Here is a 7,948-nt window from a genome sequence, read left to right as displayed (position 1 = left end):
TCAGGTCGATGAGCGCCTGAATTATGTGGAGAGGCTTGTGGCCATACTGGAGAGGAAGATGAAAGTTCTGCGAAACAAGGAGATACCTTTGGTGAAGGTACAGTGGGAGCATCGGAGGGGGTCCGAGTGGACGTGGAAGTCAGAGACAGAGATGCGGGAGCACTATCCGGAGCTGTTCGTCGCGGCAGACTTCGAGGACAAAGTCTAGTTCAAGTGGGGGAGAATTGTAACGCCCCGATTCTCAGGTGTCAATTTTATATAAGAATCTTCTTGATTTCAAGGTCTACTCGACGAGTTGGTTGCCCTACTCGTCGAGTAGCAGCGGGTTGGTCTGCGTGTTTTAGTGACCTACTCGCCGAGTCCAAGAAGGGACTCGACGAGTAGGAGATGGCAGATGAAGCCCTAAATTCCGGGGTATTGCACCCTATTTAAAGGATCATTGGCCTCCCCCAGCCTCCCCTTTACAGCTCCTTGACACTCTTAAACCTTAAATCGCGTGTGTGTGTTCTTTGGTGTGTTAAAGCTTGGAAGAGGGATCTTGGTGAGGGAACACTTGGGGAAAACAAGTAAATTGAAGCAAGGAACTCGTGGGAAGCAAATATCTACTTCAGTTGGCACTCTCTTGAAGGTATTAGGCTGTTTCCTTGGCTCATTTCATCTTTAGTCTCTTTTGGGTAGGTTTTTAGAAAAAGGTTTCTTGTGCTTGAGCCAAGATATAAAGTTGCAACTTTAGATCTGAACTCCCTTTGGCCTCTAGATCCATAAAGTTATCAGCTTTCTCAAGTGTGAGCCTTCCCTCTAGTGTGAGACTTCTTTACAAGCTTGGTGTTGTCATTTTAAGACTTTAGAGCTTTGCATGCACGTAAAGTTTGCAACTTTACGTGATAAACATGCCCTGGGAAGATAGATCTACAATTTGGAGCCTTAGCATGGCTTAAAAAGCCTCTGTATTGATGAAGGACTGAAGGGACTCGGCGAATCGCAAGGTCGACTCGGCGAGTCCGATGAAGTTTGACGTGGGCTCGGCGAGTCAGTTGAGTGAATCGGCGAGTCGGCTAGGGTTTTCCCAACCTTTGGACACATATAAACGCGGCGAGTTGTAAGGGAAAACTCGACGAGTTGGCCAAGGAGTTACGGCCACTGACACTGGGAAATCGACGAGTTACTCAAGTGACTCGGCGAGTTGGCGAGTCATGACAGGAACTCGGCGAGTAGCTGAGGGTACTCGACGAGTTGAGGTCAACATGGGTTGTTGACCTTGATAGTTGACTTTGACTTTGACCAAGGATTGACTATTGGACTTCTGGAGTACTTTGGGAAAATATGAGCATGGTGGGAACATTTAGTCAAGGTGGTCATGATGGGTGTTAACTTATTATTTATGGTGTGATAGTGTGGGATTCCGGGGAGACAGCAGTCAGAGATTTGCAGTACTTCAGCACTACTTGTGAGGTGAGTTATCCTCACTATATCAATAGGGTCTAAGGCACCAAGGCCGGCCCTTTATGGATTGTATTCGGTTATGGCATGATATGTTTATTGATTACATCATGGTAGTTAGGGTGGTGATATGCTTATGTGTAGCGACCTGGTTAGGTCAGTGTCCTGATTATAGGATGATGCTATGTTAGTGACCGGTTAGGTCTATATCCCGGTTATTGGGATGTTGCTATGATTAGTGATCTATTAGATTGGTTTGACTATTATATGATATGAGCTAGCGTATGATATTTATGTGCACATGTGTGTTTGATTGGGGGTTGGGTTGAGGCGGTCTTGCTTTGTGCTGAAGGCCAACATACCCAGTGAGCGGTCCGGATAGGCTGTAGGCCCTGCGAGGCGGTCCAGTCATGCCGAAGGCTCGGGAGCGGTCCAGATAGGTTGTAGGCCCTGCAAGGCGGTCCAGTCAGGCTGAAGGCTCATTATGCATTCTGATTTGTATTTGTGGATGTGATATGATTATGGTTATATGAGATTTGTATTTTGAGGGAACTCACTAAGCTTTCGGGCTTACAGTTTCAGTTTATTGTTTCAGGTACATCAGGGGATCGCGGCAAGGCGAATGCATGATCGTACAGCTCCTCATGATTTGTTTATGTTTATGGGAGACCCTGATAATATACATTTTGAAAACAAAGTTGTAATGATTTTAATGGTTTGAAGTGTTTTAAAAGTTCAAATTTGACTTGAAATTTTTGGGGTATTACACTCCACCTCTCCAAACCCTGAGAACGAAACCCTAATTTCCATTTGAGTGTTTTGAGCTTGGAAGTGATATTTGACAATGTTTTTGGTTATCTTGAAGAAAGAAGAACTCTTGGAAGTTGCATTGGTGTGGTTGGAGCTTGTGGATCCAGAATCATCACTAACTTGGGAAGCTTTTGGAGGTATAAAGCTCTTAACTTGATGGTTCATTATGTTAGATCTAGTTAGGACTTGTTTTCTGCATTTTATGGTCCTTTAAGTCATGCTTGAGAGTATGAGCTACTCCAGAAGCTAGGGATGATAGATCTTAGCATTTTTGAGGTTCCTTATGCATAAAAATGCAATCTTGATACGTTATTTTGGACCATGCATGATTTAGGGTTCTTATTATGGGTTTTATTGGTCAAAATCAAGTATTGGGTCCCATTAAAACATGCAAAGGAGTAAAGTTGCCAACTTTACGTGTTAAGTTTCGTGCTTACGGGTTTTAGTTTTTGCTTAGGTACTTCCGTTCCAAAGGGGAAGATCTCAGGATGATCGCATCGCACACACAACAATTTCCACTTTATTTGACTCTGATATAGTGGGATGATTGATTGATATACTCTGGTTTTCTTTTATGGTTTTATTAATACGTTTTGGTTGATGTTTTTATTATTACGAGTAAAACGGACAAAGGAAATAGCATGATGCAATAGTCATACAACCTTTTGAAAACTAAACTTAATGATCTATTTTGATATATTTGTAAAACTCGACTCGATCTTGTTAATCCTCTATTGGACGTGTATGATAATGACTTGTAAATTAAGTTAATTTAATGTACACTCTTGTTGTTTTAAAAAAATTTAGTGTAATTTATTTTAGCCGAGTGTTACACGACTCCCCCCCCCCTAAAATTGGCGAATTGACAGTTTTGGCCCTTCTTCCAAAAAAAAACTTTCAAAAATGGTCCCTAAACTCACCTAAAACTCGCATAAGCTCAAAAATGGTCCTTCCTTATCTTAACATGTACAAAATCAGTTCTAAGTTCTTATTTGGTCAAATTCTAGGGTCAAACACAAGTTTTCCCAACTTGTCACTTTTGGTCCCTAAATTTTAAAAGTTTTCATTTAACTCGCAAATTCTATCAAAATTTACTTATTAATTAGCATTAAGGTTTACTATTGTTATTAATCAAAACCATTTGCTTTCATTTACTTATTTGTTTCATTTCAATTTATTTTATTTTAGATTAAATAAATTTTTTATTTTTACCAAAAAACCCAAAACTTCTAGCCCCAAATACAAGGTTTTACAATTGTCCACCCCTTAAAAGGATTCTGTCCCCGAAATCAATAAGGGAAACAAAATCCATACTCCTCCAATCCAAAGTAACATAACATCTGATACTTCATGACACATGATTTTTCCATAATCTCACTTCTTGCTTTTTCCCCATATAACTTTGGAAATAAATAATTGATCAACTTTAACTTATACCTAGGATCCAAAACAATTGCTACACTCGTAACATTATGTATTACATTCCAATACTTCTCAAATTTGATCAACAAGATTGATGCCGTAGACTTAATAGTATCATTATGAGATACTTTCCAACTCAACAAAGATAGTTTCATCTCACAAATCAAAAGGCAAGCAAACAAAATGTTTATCATTTTTGCTCAAACGTTTAAAAACTTCTCTATACTCCAAAGCAACACTCAACATCAAGTAAATGGAATTCTATCTTGTTTTGTAATCAAGAAGTAACTCCTTTTGGTAATCAACACTTGCTTGCCGAGCAAAAAGTCTAAAATTTTGTACTCTTTTAGGAGAACTTGTCCAAAACAAGACACTATTCCTAACATTTTCAATTGCACTCCCAATCACAGAAAATCCATCTTGCACAATAAGATTAATTATGTGTACACAACATTGCATGTGAAATAATCTCCCTTTAAAATTAGCGATATAGTAGTAAGAGTACCTAAAAGCTTGTCGACAATAGCATCACTTGTTGAACAACTGTCTAGTGTTATTGTTGACAACTTATTGTCAATGTTCCACTCCAAAAGGCACTCCATCATAGCTTGTGACAATGCATCAGCAGTGTGTGGAGATGACACATGTATAAAATTGTATTAAACAAAATATAACACTTCAAAACTTCAACCAAAATTTATAAATTATAAGTAATAACATTAATTAGAGTAAATACCTCATACTTTGATTTTGTAACTTCCAGTTTCCATTTATATAATGTGTTGTGATCTATGTAACCTTTCTTTTGGTTACTTGTTGTCCACATATCAGATGTAAGAGCAATCCTACTATCGTTATCTTCAAAACATTTCACGATATGACATTTTTTTATCCTCGTATATCTTCATTATATCGCCTTTGATTTTATTACAACAAGGAACCTTAAATAAAGGTTAAAGACTTTCGGTATGCTTTCGAAAACCATAATGTTCAACAATGGAGAGCGGATAATCATGAATTATTTTCTACAGGCTCTTGACTTTCTAGTTCATTAACATCTTCATGTTCGTCACTCATGGTTGCTTGTTTATCATTCTCTGAAGTAGCCATCTAAAACAAACACAATTTATAAATAATAACATTAATTAGAGTAAAAGCCCAATTTGCTTAAGAACCAAACATCATGTGTAAAATTAAAGACTTAATTTTCTTATTGTTATATTGTTGAACATCATAATGATTCGTCTTTGAAAATCACTGTGCAACGAAAAAAAAAGTTATTTGAAATCAACTATAAACCTACCAAAAACAATAAACTAAAATAATATGATTCTATTGTTACATCTCAAAATATGCGATAATATCATGGTACTAAAATAACTTATAGTAACTAGTAAGCAAACTGTAAGTTGAAATTGAGATCATAAATCAATTACATAGAAAAACACTTAAAATGGTGCTAATAGGTTCAGTTGACGCAAAGTCAATTTCATTAAGATGGAATCGGCAAACAAAAGTGATCAAGCGAATAAAGATAATAGAATCGTAGGACCACTGACTTTTTTTTTTGTGAGTCTGAGCACTTATGAAGAAGTCGAATAGATGTGCTGAACGACTCTAATGAACGATGGGAATCATGGATGAACGAACAGGAAGTGGCCGGTGGAGAGTCGAATCGCCAAACGTGATCGTTGCATGTGTATAGCACCAAGGATTGAATTGTCTAATTGTGTTTTTGGAATTGTTGATTGAGTATTCACATATGCGGTCTACCAAATTGAAATTGGTTCAAACAAAATTAGGCCTACTGAAAGTCTATATACGCATAAAAGAAATTAAAATCTAAACTTAGGCCTATTTAAAATATATACGTAATATGTTGGTATAATATAAACGGAGACCAGGCAAGTTAGGAAATAAGAAACCCGACCCAAGCCCCCATCCCCAATTTTTGCCATACGGGGATCCCCAACCCATACCAGATACCCGGTTTAGCGGGGAATACGCATCACTGATCGGGAAACCGAGTTCCCCAATGGATCGGGTCAAATTGCCATGCTTAAACCAATCAACCATTCTACCTTTTTTTTTTATAGATATATAGCAATAATACACAATCAACAATTCTACCCATTTTTATAGATGTATAACAACTATATGACAATCAACAATTCTACCATTCTTTATAGATGTATAACAACAATATGACAATCAAACATTTTACCTTTCTTTATAGATTTATAGTAGTAGCGGCTCAACAGTTACAACTAACCTTACTTACAATTGTGCATACAATTCACTCAACAAATGCAACATTTTCAAAAAATGATGTCTCAAATTCAAACTATTAACTAATAGTTACAATTGAGAATACAATTCACTCAACAAATGCAACATTTTCAACAAATGATACCTCAAATCCAAACTATTAACTCATACCACCCGTACAATTCCATTTTGATCCCTTACAACTACAAATTTCCAAGTTTGTTTAATTCCATTTTGATCCCTTACAACTATGAATTTCAAAGTCTTAACCACGACAATTAAATTACATAGTGAAAGTACAACATGATTATTGCTTGAAATGTTTTTAATAACCAACAATCATAATCAACTATTAAAGATTTTTGCTCAAGAACTCTTAAACCATTTGAAACATGAAATCCTGAAATGTTTTTAATAACCAACAATCATAATCAACTATTAAAGATTTTTGCTCAAGAACTCTTAAACCATTTGAAACATGAAATCCACAACTTTCAAGTGTTTTTATTGCATCATCTTTCTTCAAACTTTTCAGTAAATATTGTAACGGATTCATCGATTTTTGCTCCTGTTACCATTTACTTGAGCTGATTCATGAGTTTCTTCCATTAAAATTGTTTTTAGTCTTTCTAGGGCTTCCTGTTTATAATTTGAACAACAAAGATATGAGCAAAAAACCTTCATTGTCCATAAAGACAGCAGCATAACATACAACTTTAAAAGTCTTCGCCTCTAAAACTTAAGAATAAGTTATTCTTATAGATATTTTGTTATGATAACGTTGAAGAAGATGCCATTCAAGGTGATGCTGGACAGATCCTATTAAATCAAATCAAATCTTTGTTAGATAAGCCTTTACGGGATTAAAAAAAACTAACAGATAATAATTAACAGTTTTTAACAAAATATTAACTACTAGCAAATAATAATTAACTAAAAACCCCTAAAAAAATTACGTCTAACAATAATAATTAACATCTAAAATGAATATTAATTATGGATTGTATTGAAAGGGGTTAATGATGTCGGATGACTTTAAAAACCGAAGAAATTGTGATTTTGCAACTAAAAAGAAGAGAGAACTATAAGCAGCGCCTTTTAAGCAGGGGCGTTCTGAGAAAGACGTACCTTTAAGCAGGAGCGATGTGCGGTGGCCGCAGCCGGCAGATGAGAGAAAAGAGTGCGAGAACCCCTAAAACAATTACATCAGCCGTTTTATATTCATAACCCTAAATCGCTGTGTATTCAATTGTGAATGTAGACATATACTCATATATGGGAAAAGGCCCCGGTTGGGTTGGGCCGTTGTGTTGTAGCTTAGATGACTCTTAGACTAATGACACATTTTCATTTTTGTAATAAAATTTTGATAATCCAAATCAAAACATTTTTCATACTAAAGAAATAGAACCTCTTGCTCGAAATTGCATTTGAATTAATCTTACACGTTATAGTTTTGTGTAGATAGAAAAAAATTATAATGTTATATTTCTATGTTATATGACAGACTAAAAACTAAATATATAGATTAATTATATGTATATTTTATATAATATTAGTTATTGAATGTGAAATTAAGTATAAATTATTTTTAAGCGAAAGATAGACATTTATAGAGCTCAAGATACGTTTTGTAATGATTATATGATTAGGTTTAAGTTTTTTAAAATTTTTTCTTTAATGATCGGGAGAGTTGAAATTTAATTTTATTTTATCTATTTTTCATATTACATAGATTGAGTTTTTCTTAAAAATAAGACAAAATAAAAAAAAATGACTTTTTAAAATTAGGGTTGTTTTCGTTTATATTTAAAAATACACCAATTCATCCGGCAGGCCCGTTCCAGAGGGTGGGCGATAGGGGCGACTGTCCAGGACTCATCTTTTAAAAGGGACCAACTTTTTTATGAAAATTGTTATATTTAGAAGATAGTAAAAGTAATTTTCTTTCAATTATTGAGTTATTATAAAAAACTTGATGACATTTTTGTATTTTAAGGGCCCATTT

General features: G+C 35.4%; 1 long non-coding RNA gene across 1 annotated transcript; it reads right to left on the bottom strand.

The window, feature by feature from the left end:
- Window positions 1-5,415: 5,415 nt before the first annotated feature.
- On the bottom strand, window positions 5,416-7,175 carry LOC145156455 (uncharacterized). Its single transcript, XR_013736716.1, has 3 exons — window positions 7,069-7,175; window positions 5,897-6,759; window positions 5,416-5,441 (listed from the first exon to the last, which is right to left on the bottom strand). It is a non-coding gene; the product is annotated as an uncharacterized LOC145156455 (long non-coding RNA).
- Window positions 7,176-7,948: the final 773 nt, after the last annotated feature.

This window comes from Lactuca virosa, chromosome 2 (assembly GCF_052849685.1).
Source record: "Lactuca virosa cultivar CGN04683 chromosome 2, Lactuca_virosa_CGN04683_v6, whole genome shotgun sequence".
In the NCBI taxonomy this organism is placed as follows: domain Eukaryota; kingdom Viridiplantae; phylum Streptophyta; class Magnoliopsida; order Asterales; family Asteraceae; genus Lactuca; species Lactuca virosa.
This window is presented reverse-complemented; position numbering and strand designations above follow the sequence as displayed.